At 44.0% G+C, this 18,504-nt stretch overlaps 1 pseudogene; it reads right to left on the reverse strand.

Moving 5' to 3' along the window:
• Positions 1–5,240: 5,240 nt before the first annotated feature.
• On the reverse strand, positions 5,241–17,754 carry LOC116812246 (argininosuccinate synthase-like; annotated as a pseudogene).
• Positions 17,755–18,504: the final 750 nt, after the last annotated feature.

The following is an 18,504-nucleotide window of genomic DNA, read 5'->3' on the forward strand; positions in this document are numbered from 1 at the left end:
CTTTCTGGCTATCTGGTTCTTAATTAGTCCCAGATGAAAGTTATGGAAAGAAAAATAACAACTAGAAGTATTCTGGTTAAGTATTTGAATTGTGAGAAGAAAGAAAAATATCTTAGAAATACCTCACAGAAAAGTGCTCACACACACACGCACATACACACACATGCAACACACACATGCACACATACACATGCTTATAAACACACACGCACATACACACATGCGTATACACATGCACGCACACACATGTGCACATACACACATGCACATACATGCACATACACACAAGTGCACACACATGCACACACGTGCACACATGCACACATACAGCACACACACGTGCATATACACACATGCACACACGCACACATACACACACGCACACACACACATGCACACACACGCATACATGCACATGCACACACATGCACGCACACATACTCACATGCACATACACACATGTGCATGCACACATACACACATGTGCATGCACACATACACACACGCACATACACACACACTCATGAACATACATGCACACACACATACACACACGCACATATATGCACACATGCACATACACACACATACATGCACACACACGCACATACACACATGCACACATACACATGCATGCATGTGCACACACGTGCACACACACATACACACGCACACACACATGCCCATACACACATACACACATGCACATATACGCACACATGCACATACACACATACATGCACACACACACACATACACACATGCACATGCACACACACAGTATCAAACTGATGAGGGGCTAATACTTAAACTATACAAAGTATGCCTATTAATACTATTTTTAAAAAATAATCTTTCTACTTTTTTTTTTTTGAGACAGAGCCTCACTCTGTCACCTAGGCTGGAGTGCAGTGGTGCTATCTTGGCCCACTGCAAGCTCTGCCTCCTGGGTTCAAGCAATTCTTGTGCCTCAGCCTCCTGAGTAGCTGGGATTACAGGCGTGCACCACCACGCCCAGCTAATTTTTTGTATTTTTAGCAGAGATGGGGTTTCGCCATGTTGGCCAGGCTGGTCTCAAACTCCTGGGCTCAAGCAATCCTCCTACCTCGGTCTCCCAAAGCGCTGGGATTACAGGCATGAAGCACTGCTCCTGGCCAGTATGCCTATTAAGATGAAAATAAAACCCACAAGGAAAGGCAAAATGGGTAGGAATGATAATTCTTACAAGAAGAAACTCGAATAGTTTGAATGCATATAGCAGACAGGGTGATCTCTCCCATCCCAAAGATGTCATGTCCTACTTCCCAGAGCCTATACAACTGTTATGCACCATGGCAACAGGAAATTCAGGTTGTATATGGAATTAAGTTTTCTCTCATCAGTTGATTTTAAAATAAGGAGAGTATCCTGAGTAACACAGGTGGCCCCTTGTGACCACTAAGGTCCTTAAAATGTTGGGTGGAGGGAGAACTGGAGAGATGGCAACTTGAGAAAGACTAGACCTGGTGGCTGTGGCTGGCTTTGCAGATGGAGAAAGGGGCTGCGAGTCAAGAAACATTGGTAGCTCCCATTAAACCAAAAGTAATTGAGACAGATTTCAATCAGTTTAGAAAGTTTATTTTGCCAAAGTTAAGGGTGTGCCCTTGACACAGCCTCAGGAGGTCCTGATGACATCTGCCTAAGCTGGCTGGAGTACAGCTTGGTTTTATGTATTTTAGGGAGACATGACACATCAATCAATACATGTAGGATGTATATTGGTTTGGTCCAGAAAGGCAGGACAACTCAAAGTGGCAGGCAGAGGGGCTTCCAATTGGTTGAAAAGGTTATTATCAGTAGAAAGGAATGTCTGGGTTATGATAAGGGGTTGTAGAGACCAAGGTTTTATGATGAAGATGAAGCCTTCAGGTAGCAGGCTCCAGAGACAATAGATTGTAAAGGTTTCTTATCAGAGTTAGAGAGTCTGTTCTATCAGTGATTCCAAAAGGGAGGAGGGCATGATGAGGCATGTCCAGCTTCCACTTCCCATCACGGCCTGAACCAGTTTTTCAGGTTAACTTTGGAGTGCCCTTGGCTGAGAGGACGGGTCAGTTCAGATAACCAGGGAGCGGGGGTGGGGGGTGGGGGGGTGGGGAGGGGGTGTTAGAATTTTATTTTTAGTTGACACTCCTAAAAGCTAGAAATGGCAAGAAAACAGATCCTCCCTGTGTAGAGCCTCCAGAAGGAATGGGGTCCTGCCAATATGTCAGTTTTATCCCAAGGAGACTCATTTTGGACTCTGACTTTCAGAACTGGAAGATGCTCAATGTGTGTTGTTTTAAGCCACTGAACTTGTGGGAATGCATTGCAGCATCCCTAGAAAACTCATTCAATGAGTATGAGGAGATGCCAAAATCAAAATGTAATGAGAAATAAAAATGAACATAATAAGATATCACTTTATACAATTAGAGGAGAGGGAGGAGGAGTAAGAAGAGAGGGAGAAAGAGGAAAAACATATTTTGTTGCATTTTTTTCAGGCAGTGTTATTACTGAGTCAGTGTTTTTCCTATCCTACAAGAGTACATGTTAATAAGGCAGCCTGTTATTGAAACATGGTACAGAAAAGGCCAGTTTCAGTCTTGCAAATGGATGAGAGAAAGCCTGGAATATTCCTGGCTGGTTTATCAACCTACTATCCTCAAACGGGGTACTGAAATATTTGACTAAAATGTTCTCATTTTATCACCCTACAGACCCATGTAACAGCAACCACAGGAGACTTACACACTCATCATCCTGCTATTCAGATTTCCCTACAAGACAAATGCACTCCAGGCCCTTTGCACCTGCTGGCCCCTCTTCTTGGAAGCTTCTTTCTCCAAAAACTGAATTATTTATTCCAACACCACCTCCTCAGAACAGCTTTTCACCTGTCCCTTTCCAAAATTACCTTCTCCTTCCTCTTTGCCCTGATTCACTTTTGGAAACAGTTCCTATGTGAGGTTAGTGTTTATTGTACTGTGTCTGACTCTTTGTCTAGAATGTGAACTCAATAGAAATGTCAGTGTTCTCACTCATGGCCCTGTCTAGGGTTAGGGGTAGGGGTAGGGTTAGGGTTAGGGGTAGGGTTAGGTTAGGGTTAGGCATCCTGGAGCCATCAATAGCTATTGAAAGAATGAATGAGCATGGCCAGGTCTATGTATACAGGGTCGACTTCTGGACAGTGACAGAATATCTTCTTAAGCGGTGAGGAGGACAGCAAGTGCCATAAGCTGTCACAGGGAAAGAGTAGAAGTGCACCTATTGCCAGTGGAAATCAGAGTTAGGGGACACTGCATGGGTCTCTCTGATTCTGAGACACCCGACTGCATTGTGAGCCTCCTTCCTTGAGTGGTTCTGGGCCCCAGCTACCTGTGATGGCCTTTAAGGTTACTTTGGAATTCACTTGTGAGCGTTCAGAAACACCTGCACCAATGGTTCTGCCTATAGGGATTGGACTTCATTGGTCCTGGGTGTAGTCTGGATTCTGGGAGTGCAAATGTTCCATTGCCAAAGGTCCATGGCCAAATCTACATCCTATATGTCTGTGGTCTTGGGACACTTAGAAGTTTTCTATACACATTTTTCAAAGAGTTGTTCCAATAGAGAGGCAACATATCTCTAGCCTTCTCTTTCTGTTTCCCCCATACTATTTCTCAGTAGAAGAGTTGATGTCTACTGCCAATTGGAAAACACTCACTTGGCACACTGCACATCTTTTCCCCTATGTGATTCTATATGCGAGACACAATGTCCCTCCTTTTATCCCTTCAACTCCTCCCTGGTCTTCAAATTGCATCATACATCACGTGCTGACACTAGCTACCTTTGTTTAGGGTCTACACTTTTGTTCTCATGGCATCTCTTGAGGTTGCCCATGAATTCCTACATTGCTTCTGAGAATAAATGACAGGCATTCTTTAGGGTTGAAAAATATTGGCCATTCTCTTTGGGAGCTAAAAGGAAAATATTGCCCACTCAATCACTTTCTCTTTATTACTTTCCATTTCTATTCTTTATGATACTCTTGGAAAATTAAAATTCGGCCAGTTCCACTTATGGCTGAACACATGGCCAAAAAACAGAGTTGGCCTCAAATAAAAGAAAATTACAGCATTTTTCTCCCTGTAGAGAACTATATTTCATAAATATAAATGGATAGTACAATGACTCTTACATCCTTAAGGGATAGACACCCATGTGCAGGCACATGTTTTGTCTAAATCAAGTTTAAAATTGGGTTTGATTTACTCTTCTGAGGAAAATACGACCTTCTTTATAAGAAAGATTGGCAAATTCAAGATGTCCCATTTTCCCTGACCCATGGCATCCTCTGCCTCCACATCCCAAACCAATTTGATGCTCACATTTGTTTCTCTCCTGGGATCTAGGCATTATCATATCCATTTACACTTTGTTAGACTCGGAAGAAGAACATTCACACTCCCAGAATTCAGACTACACCCAGTTCCGCTGAAGTCAAATCTATGTAGTTAGAACCATAGGTGCAGGTGTTTTTGGAAGCTCACAGGTGACTTCCAAAGTCACCTTAACGGTCATCACAGGTGACTTCACTGTGTAACTGGAGCCAAAACCACTTATGGAAGAAGTCTGATATGGTTTGGTTGTGTCTCCACCCAAATCTCATCTTGAATTCCCACGTGTTGTGGAAGGGGCTTGGTGGGAGGTAATTGAATCATGGGGGCAGGTCTTTCTTATGCTGTTCTTGTGATAGTGAATAAGTCTCATGAGATCTGATGGTTTTATAAAGGGGAGTTTTCCTGCACAAGCTCTCTCTTTGCCTGCTGCCATCCATGTAAGACGTGACTTGCTCCTCCTTGCTTTCTGCCATGATTCTGAGGCCTCCCCAGCCAAGTGGAACTGTAAGTCCATTAAACCTCTTTCTTTTATAAATGTCCCAGTCTCAGGTATGTCTTTATCAGCAGTGTGAAAATGGACTAATACAATGTCTCACCATGCAGTCGGGTGTCTCAGAATCAGAGAGACCCATGGAGTGTCCCCTAACTCTGATTTCCACTTGCAATATGTGTGCTTCTACTCTTTCCCTATGACAGATTGATGGCTCTTGCTGACTTCCTCGCTGCTTAAGGAGATATTATGTCCCTGTCCTGAAGTTGACCCTCTAAACATAGACCTGGCCATGCTTGTTCATTCAATAGCTATTGATGGCTCCAGATTGCCTAACCCTAACCCTAACCCTACACAGGGCCATGAGTGAGAACGCCGAAGCTTCCATTGAGCTCACATTCTAGTGAGAGAAACAAATGCAGTAAAATGAACACTAAACTCACATAGGAACTGTTTCCAAAAGTGAATCAGGGCAAAAGGAAAGGAGAAGATTATTTTGGAAAGGGACAGGTGAAAAGCCACTCTGAGGAGGTGGTGTTGGAATAAATCATTCAGTATTTGGAGAAAGAAGCTTCCAAGCAGAGGGGCCAGCAGGTGCAAAGGGCCTGGGGTGCATTTGTCTTGTAGGGAAGGTTGACCAGCAGGACAATGAGTGTGCAAGTCTGTGGCTGCTGTCACAAATTAAAACCCATGTCGTTGCTTAAAACAGCACCCATTTATTCTGTTACAGTTTTGGACATCAGAATAAAATAAAGATGTCTGCAGAGCTGTGTTTTCAGTATTTTAGGAGAAAAACGATTTCTTTCTGTTTCCAGTTTCTAGAGGCTGCCTGCATTCCTTGGTTTATGACCCCTTCCTATATCTTCAAATTATATCATGCCAACCTGCAGCCTGTGTCTTTTCTGTAGCTTTGACTCTCCCACTTCCCTTTTGTAAGGATCCCTGTGATGATAGCAGACCCAGCTGGATAAGGCAGGTGTTCTGAACCTCTCCACACCATACCTGATGAGCAGAGATGACTCAGTGGCTTGAAAAACTTTTAGAAATGTCTACAACTGGTTGAATGTAAACCAAGACTGACAAATACCCACAGTGCTGAGTGCTCTGTTTTGAAGGGATATAGTAGAGTGAATGCTGCTATAAGAAACTGTATCCCAGTCAATTCAGACTTCTGTAACAAAATACCTTTGATTGCATGGCTTATAAACAGCAGACATTGATTTCCCATAGTCCTGGGGCTGGGAGTCTAATATCAAGGAATGGCAGATTCAGTGTCTAGTGAGGACTCGCAACCTGGTCTCATCCAGATACTCCTGGCACTGAGTGCGTGAATTTGAAGAAATATAGAAAAGCGAAAGTTGGTGTAAGGAACCGTATTCTAGTCCACTCAGACTTCTCTAGCAAAATAACATAGCCTGGGGGGCTCACAAACAGCAGACATTTACTGCTCACATTTCTGGAGGCTGGGAGTCCAAGGTCAAGGCAGGGCAGATTCAGTGTCTTGTTAGGACCCGCTTCCTGGATAAAGATGGAGCCTTCTGGCTGTGTCCTCACATGGTGGAAGGGGCGAGAGAACTCTCTGGGGCCCTTTTTCTAAGAGCACTGATCCCACTCATGAGGCTCCACCTTACGACCTCATCACCTCCCAAAGGCCCTACCGCCCAACACCATCACCTTTCGGGTAAGGATTTCAGTATATGAATTTGGGGTGGGACATAGACATGCAGACCATAGGAGACTCTTAACCTCAACATGCATGAGTGCATATTTATTCTAAACCAAATTAAGACACAGGAAGCATGATTATTTTTTTGTGTGTGCCATTAAGATTTGAAGGGCTGCTGTGTAGTCAAAATATCACAGACATTCTACAGGGTCCCTAGCAGTGTATCTGTGATCCATGAAACTTACCTAGAGGTGGATTTTTATCTCCCTAAAAGGAAAACCCACACAATAGAGCTGGTGGAATGTGGAACAAACCTACCCCTAAACGAATTGAAATATCACTGCCTATCGCTATCGGCAAGGGTGTTGTGGGTTTAACTTAGTCATGGGAATTATATAACCAGATAGGAAACTGCAGCCATTGAATTTTATTTCTTTTGAAAACACACTGATATCTGTTACTTCAATTATTCTTTAAACATGAATTAAGCACATTAGCTACTGTTTCCTGCTTTTTATAGGCTTCCTAATGAATAAAGGTGGATGCAACTTCAGATCTTCTGACCTATTGTGGATCTGTTCATTCTCCTTCTCTCAGGGTTACACTGTATTATTGCTACTGTATCTTTGTTTGCAACTAATTTGGCCACCCAGGTTATATACTCAGACTATGGTTTCCATATGTGGGCAATATGCAGTGTATCTGTCTTCCCATAAAACAAAACAAAACGACATCATTTTCCAAGTGTCTCATAGGTGTTCATAGCCAGGGGCAATGTTTCTGCAGGAACACCTTACTTGCATTTTGTTCCCTTAACAATCCTGAAATGTTTAGTCTCTCTAGCAAGCTGTTACATAACAGCAACAGGCTATGAGTCACTTAGGGATATAGGGGATTCTGCTAAGTAAACAAAATTAGGGCATTTTAGTTATTTCTTCACAACAGGTGTGGAGAGTGTGGGTGGTTCATTTAGAACAAAGGTCTCATATTTTAAGATTCGAATTCAAGGGCATCTAGTGCTTTTTTCTAGGATGGACACAGGGCAGGAGATCAAATTACGTTGTTCAATTCATATTTTATTTTATTTTATTTTATTTTATTTTATTTTATTTTATTTTTGAGACAGGGTCTTGCTCTATTGCCCAGGCTGGAATGCAGTTGTCTGATTATAGCTCACTGCTGCTTCCACCTCCTGAGCTCAAGTGATCCTCCCACCTTAGCCTCCTGAGTAGCTGGAACTACAGGTGCGTGCTCCCACACCGGCTAATTTTTTTGTATTTTTTGTAGAGAGAGGGGTCTCATCATGTTGCCCACGTGGTCTTGAAATCCTGGGCTCAAGTGCTCCTCCTGCCTTGGCCTCCCCAAGTGTTGGGATCACAGGCGTGAGCCACCGTGCCCAACCTGAAAAGCTCTCATATTTTAAGACTCTAATTCTTGTGTACTTACTGCTTTTTTCTAGGACAAACAGAGAGTAGGAGGTCAAATTATGTTGTTCAATTCAGGTATTTTAAAAATATAACCAGTTACATAGTCTAACTTGCAGTAAGCACCTTAATAAGCCATTTTAATGAAAGGATGGTTGAAGGTAAAGTCCCTAAACTGGGGACGATGATCATGAGATATACGTTGTGATAATTGTGGTGATACAATTAGACGGGGAATACATAATCCAATTGGAGCCAGTCAGGGCAGGCGTTTGGGGAAGCTCCCTGCAGGCAAGATTCCAGTTAATGGCTGGATGTGAGAGACCAGGATCCCACTGGCTGGGAGAAAACAGCGGGAGCCAGAGGATGCGGGAAACACAACAGGTATTCTGTGTCTTCTCCCCACCTTCCCCACTAAAAAAATTCCATGTCCACTCGAAACTTTGAAATAGGACCTTATTTGGAAATTGAGTCTTTGTAAATGTAATTAGTATGGGATGTCAAGATGAAGTCATGCTGGATTCAGGACCCTAAATGCAATGACAGGTGTACTTGTAAGAGACAGAAGAGGAGATACAGATACAGAGGAGAAGGCCACGTGGAGACAGAGGCAGAGACTGGATTGATGCAGCCACAAGCCCAGGGATGCCTGGAGCCCCCAGGAGCTGGGAGAGGCAGGAAGGACCCTCCCCTAGAGCCTCCAGAGGGAACTAAGTACACCTGTAGTGGCTTAAACTGTGGTCTTGAAAAGATGTATCTATGTCCTAATGCCCAGATCCTGTGAATGGGACCTCATTTGCAAATAGGGTCTTTGCAGATATACCTAAGTCAAGGATCTCAAAACGAGATCATCCTGGATTAGGTTGGGCCCTAAATGCAATGGCAGGTGTCCTTCTAGGAGACAGAAGAGGATACACAGACACAGAGGAGAAGGCCACATGGAGATGGAGGCAGGGACTGCAGTGATGCAGCCACAGGTCCCGGAATGCCAAGGATTGCCAGTGGCTACTGGAAGCTAGGGAGAGGCCAACAAGAGAACTAGGAGATCAAAAATGACTTACTTTTACATTTAAAAAGAACTAAAAGAGTATAATTGGATTATTGGTAACACAAAGGGTAAATGCTTGAGGGGCTGGATACCCCATTCTCTGTGATGTGATTATTATGCATTGAATGCCTGTATCAAAACATTGCAGATATTCCAAACATATATACACCTTCTATGTACGCACAAAAATTAACAAATTTTGAAAAAAACAGAACTGGGAGATAATACATTTATGTTGCTTTCAGCCACCCAGTAGGAGGTCATTTTTTTTTTTTTTAATCTTCTTTTAATTGTCATTTCTTGCCAGGCGTGTTGACTTACCCCTGTAAGGCCAGCACTCTGGGAGGCCGAGGTGGGCAGATCACCTGAGGTCAGGAGTTCGTGACCAGCCTGGCCAACATGGTGAATCCTTGTCTCTACTAAAAATACAAAAATTAGCCAGGCATAGTGGTGTGCGCCTGTAATCCCAGCTACTGAGGAATGAGAATGAGAATGGGGGATGAGGGATGAGAATCACTTGAACCCGGGAGGTGAAGGTTGCAGTGAGCCGAGATTGAGCCACTGCACTCCAGCTTGGGTGACAGAGTCAGAACCTGTCTCAAAAAAATGTCATTTTACAGCTCCCCACTGCAGCTGCCCCCCACCCTTCCCTTTGATGACTATTTTTGTAGGCTTCAGGGGGACCAGGGAACAAAGCTGGGGCCTGGCAGGCCCACTACGCTGCCAGCTGGGGAAAACAAGTCACAATTACAAATTATCACAAGAATTAGTGCCTGTACTTGGGAGATCTGCAAAGTGAGGAGGCCCCAGCTCCCACTTGTATAGGGGTCCATTTGGCAGTGACGTTGCTCTGGAGAAGATGATATTCCTTCAGCCTAAGGGAACTGATAGTGATGAACCCGGTGGCATCAACTGGCTCCTAATCGCCCTGCACACTCATGCTCACCAGCTCCTCGTTGTAGAGAGACAGTGGGGACTCCTGTCTGAGGATGTACACCTGGCCCTTGAAGACGGGCACCTGCACTTTCCCTTCCACTAACTCCTGGGACTTGGTGATGCAGTGGCGGACAAATTCACACTCAGGGCTGTGCCAGAAACCGGTGTACACCAGCTCAGCAAATTTCAAGCCCAGGCCTTGTTTGATTTTGCACACTTCCCGATCCGTGGTGAAGGCCTGGATGTGTAAATGAGCATGGTAAAGGATGGTGCCTGCTGGGGTCTCGTAGATACCTCAGGACTTCATTGCAATGAAACGGTTCTCCACAATGTCAATATGGCCCAGGCCGTGCTTGCTTGCAGCTTCGTTCAGGTACACGAAGAGCTCCTAGGAAGTCTGGTGGGTGGCGCCATCCTTGACTTTGGTCACCTTCATGGGGACCCCTTTTTTGAACTCAATCTTGAGAATGTCAGGGGTGTTGGGGGCTTTAGTAAGGTCCTTAGTCTTCATGTAGAGACCTGGAGGTGCTTATGGCACTTGGGTTTCTCCAGGATTCCAGCCTCGTAGCTGATATGCATGAGGTTCTCGTCCGTGCTCCACGGGTTCTTGAGAGTGACTGGGATGGGAATCCGATGCTGCTTTGCGTATACCATGAGATCACTGAGGCCCTTGAACCAGCTGTAGAACTCGGGCATCCTCCAGGAAGCAATGACCTTAATCTGAGGGCCAGTGAGCAGGTGAACTCAAACCGGACCTGATGGCTCCCCTCTCCCATGATGCCACAGGATACACACTTGGCCCCCTCCTGCTGGGTGATTTCCACTTGTTTGTGGGCGATGCAGGGCCTAGCCACAGAGGTGCCCAGGAGGTAGTGGTCCTCATACAGGGTGTTGGACTGGATGGTCGGCCAGATGAACTCCTCCACAAACTCCCTGCTGACATCATCAATGAACACCTTTTTGGCCCCAAGCTTCCATGCCTTCTTCTTGTCTTCCTTGAAGTCTTCCTTCTGGCCGATGTTGGCCAGGTAGACAATGACATCATGGCCTTTTTCCTTCAGCCACACGAGGATGCAAGAGGTGTCCAGGCCACCCCTGTGGGCCAGAGCCATGGAGCCTTTGCTGGACACAGCGTCTGGGATTGGAGGTGCGATTTCCCTGCATCTGGAATCTGTCTTCACAGTGCAGTGAACCACTAGGACCCCAGGCAGCTGAGGCAGGTGATAGAGCAAGAAGAGGTAATTTTTTACAGCAAGTGTACCAAACTAATACCATTCAGGTTAGAGGCAACATGAAAATCAATGAGAAATATCAGGTGGGTTACCACACTGACCAAGAGTTTGGGTCAACACGGGCCCCAGGCCCATGAGCCATGCTCAGACACTGGGTGGAGAGTGTTGTGGTGTACGCTGAAAGAGCTTTGAATGCTCCTTTGGAGCACCATGGCCTTGGTGTGGCTGTCAGATGTGCTTGGATTCAGTGCCTATCACCTGAGGAGCTGAGCCTATTGAGAATTCTGTGTGTCAAAACTGGTCAGCATTTGGGGCGGTTCTGGGCTATCAGGTGGAGACAAGATTCCATGGCAGACATGAGCCAGAGTCGAAGAGAGAAAGGTATAGGAGGCAGGATAATGGCCCCCAAAACAGGGCCACATCCCAATCTCCTGTGAATATGGTACCCTGCAATGGAGAAAGGGAATAAAGGTTGCAGATGGAATTAAGGTGGCTAACTCACTCAACCTTAAAATTGGGAGATTGTCCTAGATTATTCAGGCTGGGCCCAATCTAATCATGAGAGTCCTTAAAAGTAGACAAAGTTCAAGGCCAGCCTGGACATCATAGCAAGACATTGTCTCTACTAAAAAAAAAAAAAAATAGCCAGATATAGAGGCACGTACCTGTAATATCAGCTACTCTGGAAGTTGAGGCAAGAGAAATGCTTGATCCTAGGAATTGGAGGCTGTAGTGAGCTATGACCATGGCACTGCACTCCAGCCTGGGTGATAGAGCAAGACCTTATCTCAAAAAAATTAAAAGGCTGGGGGCTGTGGCTCATGCCTGTAATCCCAGCACCAGAGATGAGTATGGTGGTCTCTGGAAGCTGGAAATGACGTTCAGTTTATAGCCAGCCAGAAAGGGAGACCTCGATTCTACAACCACAAGAAACAATTCTGCCACTATCCCTTAAAAGCAAGGAAATGAATTCTGCCCAACATTTCTCTAATAGAATGCAGCCCTACTGATACCTTTTTGCTATTTTTTTCACTTTTATAATTATAACCACTTTAATGAATGATTTAATGTAAAAATTAGGAAAAAAATCAACATTTGTATCAGACCAAAGATCAGGTTTAAAAAATGAATACACCATACATCTGTTCAAAAGAGATTCCAGAAGGAAATCCACAAGGATTTTTCACTCTTGGTGAAGGTTTTTATTTTTTAAAATAACTGCCAACTTGTACTTGTGATTAAGGGATACACGTGCAGGTTTATTACATTGTTACGTTGCGTGACGCCGAGCCTACTGACATCTTGATTTTAGCCCAATGAGGCTCTTGTTGAACTTCTCACCTCCAGAATTACCGAACTGTAGAAGTGTAAGAAAATGAAATTGCATCATTTAAGCAATTAAGTTTATAGCAATTTGTGACAACAGCCATAGAAAATTAATAAGCTGGCAAATGGGTGAGGGCCTGTGAATTCTGTATCTTCCCAGGAGGCAGCCATTTATCCAGTAATAATGCACTGTACATCAGGAATTACTGGGCCACAATGTGAGTCATTTCTAGTGGTAGGAATTGACTGCCGATCCCCCCTGCTGTACCTTGGTCTTCTCACCTGTGAGCCATTGGGCACCCTTGTGAATAACTAGGAAGATTAACAGAAGAGCCAGCGTCCCTGAACTACTCTTTCTCAAGGTGAAATTAACCTGTCATGGGCCCAGTCAGGGTTATCACTCAAAAAAGCCAAGGAGCCAGTGTAAACAGGAGATTCCTTCAAATCAGAGTATCCTCTGGGAGATGCACGATCCATACTCTACTTGCTTCAGAAACAACTTGAGTGTTTGCCAAAAATGCACAGTCCCAGGTCAAACACTCGGATTAGCTCAATGAAGGTTTCTGGAATGGGGCCTCGACTGTCTCGTTTTCTGGTTCTCCAATGGGTCCTTCCTGGTATCACCTCCCCATAAACACCTTACCCTCAAATCCTAGTCTCTGCTTGTGCTTCTAGGGGGAACTCAGTTCCCTACATTTAATTCTGCTTAAACCCCTACCCCAATAACCCTACCACAACCCTACCAATAACTCTTTCAAGCAATCCATGTAAGTCGTATGAGCCATAGACAGATAAACTAAGTGTAAGAAATGTTGGAATAAACAGATCAAGCATTTAGATTTTAACTCAAGTTTATTTATGTTTTTTCCAGCTGAAAAAGAAGGAAAACTTATACAGAATAATGAACTCCCTAAAGGCAAAGGGAAAATATGTTTGCATGCTTATCTAATTAATATTGAAATCTGCATAAGATATTCATACATATTTAAGTGCATAACTAAATGTATACATGTTTGAATAAATATGAATTTATTGTATTATAATACATACATATTTCATAATACACAATATATTGATGTTGATACATTTAAATGTATTGATATACTATAAAATATAAATTTTATTGAGATGTTTTAAGTTAGATAATTAGATAACTTGATTAGATAAATGTTAGATATATTTAAATGAATGTATAATATATAATATACAAATATATAAATATAATATATGAATATATTATATAATAGAATGAATATATCATCAATAACATAAATATTACATATTATAGAAAGATATTTATGCTATGATGCAAGTTATATATTCATATGTAACTTTTTTTTTTTGAGACAGAGTCTCACTGCGTCGCCCCGGCTGGAGTGCAGTGGCGAGATCTCAGCTCACTGCAACCTCTGCCTCCCGAGTTCAAGCGACTCTCCTGCCTCAGGTTCCCGAGTAGCTACATCATGCCCGGCTAATTTTTGTATTTTTAGTAGAGATGGGGTTTCATCATGTTGGCCAGGATGGTTTCAATCTCCTGACCTTATGATCCACCTGTGTTGGCCTCCCAAAGTGCTGGGATTACAGGCATGGGCCACCACGTGTAACTTATATGCAATATATTATATATAATATAATATAGTGTGTATTTTATGAATATGATATAAGTTTATAATATATCTTGTACACCTATATAACTTATAAAATATACTTAAAGACATATATTTATATAATATATATTATTTGCATTATTAACAATACATATTATAATAATTACTGTATTAAATCATTTGTGATACAATTACTAACAAATATACACAAGATAAAATTGCTCTAATAAATTTTGAAGAAACCAGTGATAGAACATGATGTGCCTGGAAATCAAGTGATCTCGTATAGGTGTTATAAGATGTTAAAAATGAAGGCTGGGTGTGGTGGCTCACGCCTGTAATCCCAGAACTTTATTAGGCCAAGGCAGGAGGATCGCTCTAGTCCAGGAGTTTGAGACCAGCCTGGGCAACATAATGAGACCTTGTCTCTACAAAAAATATAAACGTTAGCTGGGCATGGTGGTGCACACCTGTAGCCCCAGCTACTCAGGAGGCTGAGGAAGGAGGATTACCTGAGCCCAGGAGGTCAAGGCTACAGTGAGCCATAATTGCACCACTGCACTCCAGCCTGGGTGACAGATTGAGACCCTATCTCAAAAACAAAACAAAACAAAACAACAACAACAACAACAAACAAAGACGCTCACTTTCCTTTGAAGTTTCCATATTGCATAATTAGGAGATATTTACAAACAAATCTATTATCTTTGTTTCAGTAAATAAACTGATATAAATCTTTTTTTCCCCGAAAAAGCTGTTAGAAAAATCTTTAAAAATTGAAATAAGATATTCTATGTTAAAATTAGGTTTTAGTAGGCTGGAGAAGCACATTCCTAAAACTACACAGGCAAGCATGTTACCAATGTGATATGGTTTGGCTGTGTCCCCACCCAAATCTCATCTTGAATTACTCTTGTAATTCCCATGTGTTGTGGGAGGGACCCAGTGGGAGATAATTTGAATCATGGGGGCAGTTCCCCCCATACTGTTCTCATGGTAGTGGGTGGGTCTCATGAGATCTGATGGTTTTATCAGGGGTTTCCACTTTTGCATCTTCCTCATTTTCTCTTGCTGTCGCCATGTAAGAAGTGCCTTTCACCTCCCGTCATGATTCTGAGGCCTCCCCGGCAATGTGGAGCTGTAAGTCCAATGAAACCTCTTTTTCTTCCCAGTCTCAGGTATGTCTTTATCAGCAGCGTAAAACAAAGACACAATGCAATCAAAGTTTGCACTGAAATAGCATTCGGACTGATGAGGGCAGGTGTGCTAATTGAATGCCCCTGTGTCCTCCTTTCTCCCAGCCCTTGGCAGACATCAGTGATTTCTAGAAGTGATTTTCTCTGCTTAGCCCAGACACATCCCCACACTGGTTCTCTATTTGCACTTCAGACAGGTTGCTACTGATCTGCAGGGGCAGACAGGCAAGACAGCGCATGCTGTTCCTGCTGAGATGCAGAGTGCAGCCAGGAGTTCACATTCCAACCTCCCTGCCTGAGTAAAGAATTCAGCAAGTGGGATTAACACAATTTAGGCCCATGTGGAGTTCAATCTACATCAATACACTCGACATTGTGTGATTTATTAACTAGACAAACGATTAAATCAACAAATGCATTTTCTATCGCTTGACTTTTTAAATTATGACTTTTAGAAGCAGCGTAATTGGTTTTTAAAAAAAATTGTATTAATTTATGGGGTACAAGTGTGATTTTGTAACCTAGACAGATTGCGCAGTGGTGAAATATCCATCACTGGCATAATGAATATTGTGCCCATTAAGTAGCTTCTTATCCCTCACCCCCCTCCTACCCTTCCTGGTTAGCAATGTCTATTATTCCACACTCTACGCCTATTTGGAAACATTATTTAGCTCCCACTTATAAGTGAGAACACGTAGTATTTGTCTTTTTGTTTCTGAGTTGTTTTACTTAAGAAAATGACCACCACTTTCATCCATGTTGCTGCAAAAGACATGGTTGCATTCCTTTTTGTGGCTAAATAGTGTTCCACTATGTATATATACCACATTTTCTTTATCCCATCATCCATTGATGGACACTTAGGTTGATTCCATATCTTTGCTATTGTAAATAGGGCTTCCAGTACAGGTACCTTTTCTTTTCATTTTGAGATGGAGTCTCGCTCTGTCTTCCAGGCTGCAGTGCAGAGGCGCCATCTCGGCTCACTGCAACCTCTGCCTCCCGGGTTCAAGCAATTGTCCTGCCTCAGCCTCCCGAGTAGCTGGGGATACAGGTGTGCACCACCACAACTGGCTAATTTTTGTATTTTTATTAGAGACAGTGTTTCACCATGTTGGCCAGGCTGGTCTCGAACTTCTGACCTCTAGTGATCCACCTGCCTCAGCCTCCCAAAGTGCTGGGATTACAGGCATGAGCCACCCCACCCAGCCAGTGCAAGTATCTTTTTGATATAATGATTTCTTTTCCTTCAGGTACATATCCAGTAGTGGGTTGCTGGATTGCATGATAGTTCTATTTTTGGTCATTTGAGAAATCTCCACACCCTTTTTCTTCGAGATTGTACTAATCTACATTCCCGTGAGCAGTGCATAAGTGTTCCCTTTTCTCTGCATCCTCACCAACATCTGTTTTTTCTGGGGTTTTTTGTTTGTTTTTTTAATAGTAGCCATTCTGACTGGTGTAGGATGAAATCTCATGGTATGTGAATAGCTATCTTGCTAAAGCATGTTTAAATGTACTTCGCTGTGTGGCTCACTTTACCCTGAAACAAAATCACAGCCTATCATATCTTTTAGTGGCAATTAAAATGCTCACAAGAGGCCAGGCGGGGTGGCTCACACCTGTAATCCCAGCACTTTGGCAGACTGAGGCAAGCGGATCACCTGAGGTCAGGAGTTCAAGACCAGCCTGGTCAACATGGCAAAACCCCATAGCCAGGTGTCGTGGTGCACGCCTGTAATCCCAGGTACTTGGGAGGCTGAGGCAGAAGAACCACTTGAACCCAGGAGGCAGAGGTTGCAGTGAGCCGAGATCATGCCACTGCACTCCAGCCTGGGCGACAGAGCGAGACTGTGTCTCAAAAACAAACCAACGAAAAGTGCTTACATGTTAAGGATCTACCATAAAATTTGGTAGGCACATAGAGGTTACAGATAGGTCTAGGCTGAGTGTACTCGTAGCTCCATGAATCTACATAAAAATCAGTCATCTACTTTTTCATTTACAGCGCTGTTCATATGGAAGGGGGGCAGGGAAGTGCTGGGTGGAGGAGGGTGTGGACCCTGGCTAGGGCTCCACCTGTGGGCCTGTGCCCACGGACCTAAGTGAGGACAGGCACTCCTGTTTTCCTGCCCAAATGTTGCATTTCCCAAGACCACTCTGGCCTGCTATGCCCCCAGTCTGTGCTTATAAACACCTCGAGACCTAGCAGGCAGACGCACAAGTGCCTGGGCATTGAGAGGAACACATCGGCGGAAGAAGACACAAGCAGCCGGACCTCGAGGGGAGCACGCCAGCGGAAGAGTACACCGGCGGACGCCAGCGGGCCGGCGGCCATTGAGCAGCAGAACTACATGGAGTTTGGCGGGGAAGGTCGGAGGAAAGCCTGGATTGCTAAGCGGCCTGCAACTCCAGGGGAAAACCATCTCTCCCTTCTGGCTCCCCCATCTACTGAGAGCTACCTCCACTCAATAAAACCTTGCACTCATTCTCCAAGGCCACGTGTGATCTGATTCTTCCGGTACACAAAGGCGAGAAACCCGGGATACAGAAAACCCTCCATCCTTGTGATAAGGCAGGGGATCTAATTGAGCTGAGTGACAGAAGCCGCCTATGGACGGCTAAACTAAAAGAGCACCCTGTAACACACGCCCACTGGGGCTTCAGGAGCTATAAACATTCACCCCTAGATGTTGCCGAGGGGTCGGAACCCCACAACCTCCCAGTCTGCCTGCACCTCCGAGGGGTTTGCGCAGTGGGGCACTGAAGGAGTGAGCCACACCCCTATTGCACGCCCTGTAAGGGAGATGAGGGAACTTTTCCCATTTCACCATGGCTGAGATGGTCAGATACCTACGTGACACTCATTTTCCCTTACTTCTTTACTGAGTGTAACAGGCTGCATACAGGTGCCCAAAGATGTCCACATCCTAATCCCTGGAGCCCATCAATATGTTACTTTGTGTGCAAAAAAATGACTTTGCAAAAACTGCCATTACTTTTGCACCAACCTAATATTAATGGCAAAAACCGCAATTACTGGCCGGGCGCGGTGGCTCACGCTTGTAATCCCAGCACTTTGGGAGGCCGAGGCGGGCGGATCACGAGGTCAGGAGATCGAGACCACGGTGAAACCCCGTCTCTGCTAAAAATACAAAAAATTAGCCGGGCGTGGT

This window comes from Hylobates moloch, unplaced genomic scaffold (genome assembly GCF_009828535.3).
Source record: "Hylobates moloch isolate HMO894 unplaced genomic scaffold, HMol_V3 SCAFFOLD_7, whole genome shotgun sequence".
Lineage (NCBI taxonomy): Eukaryota > Metazoa > Chordata > Mammalia > Primates > Hylobatidae > Hylobates > Hylobates moloch.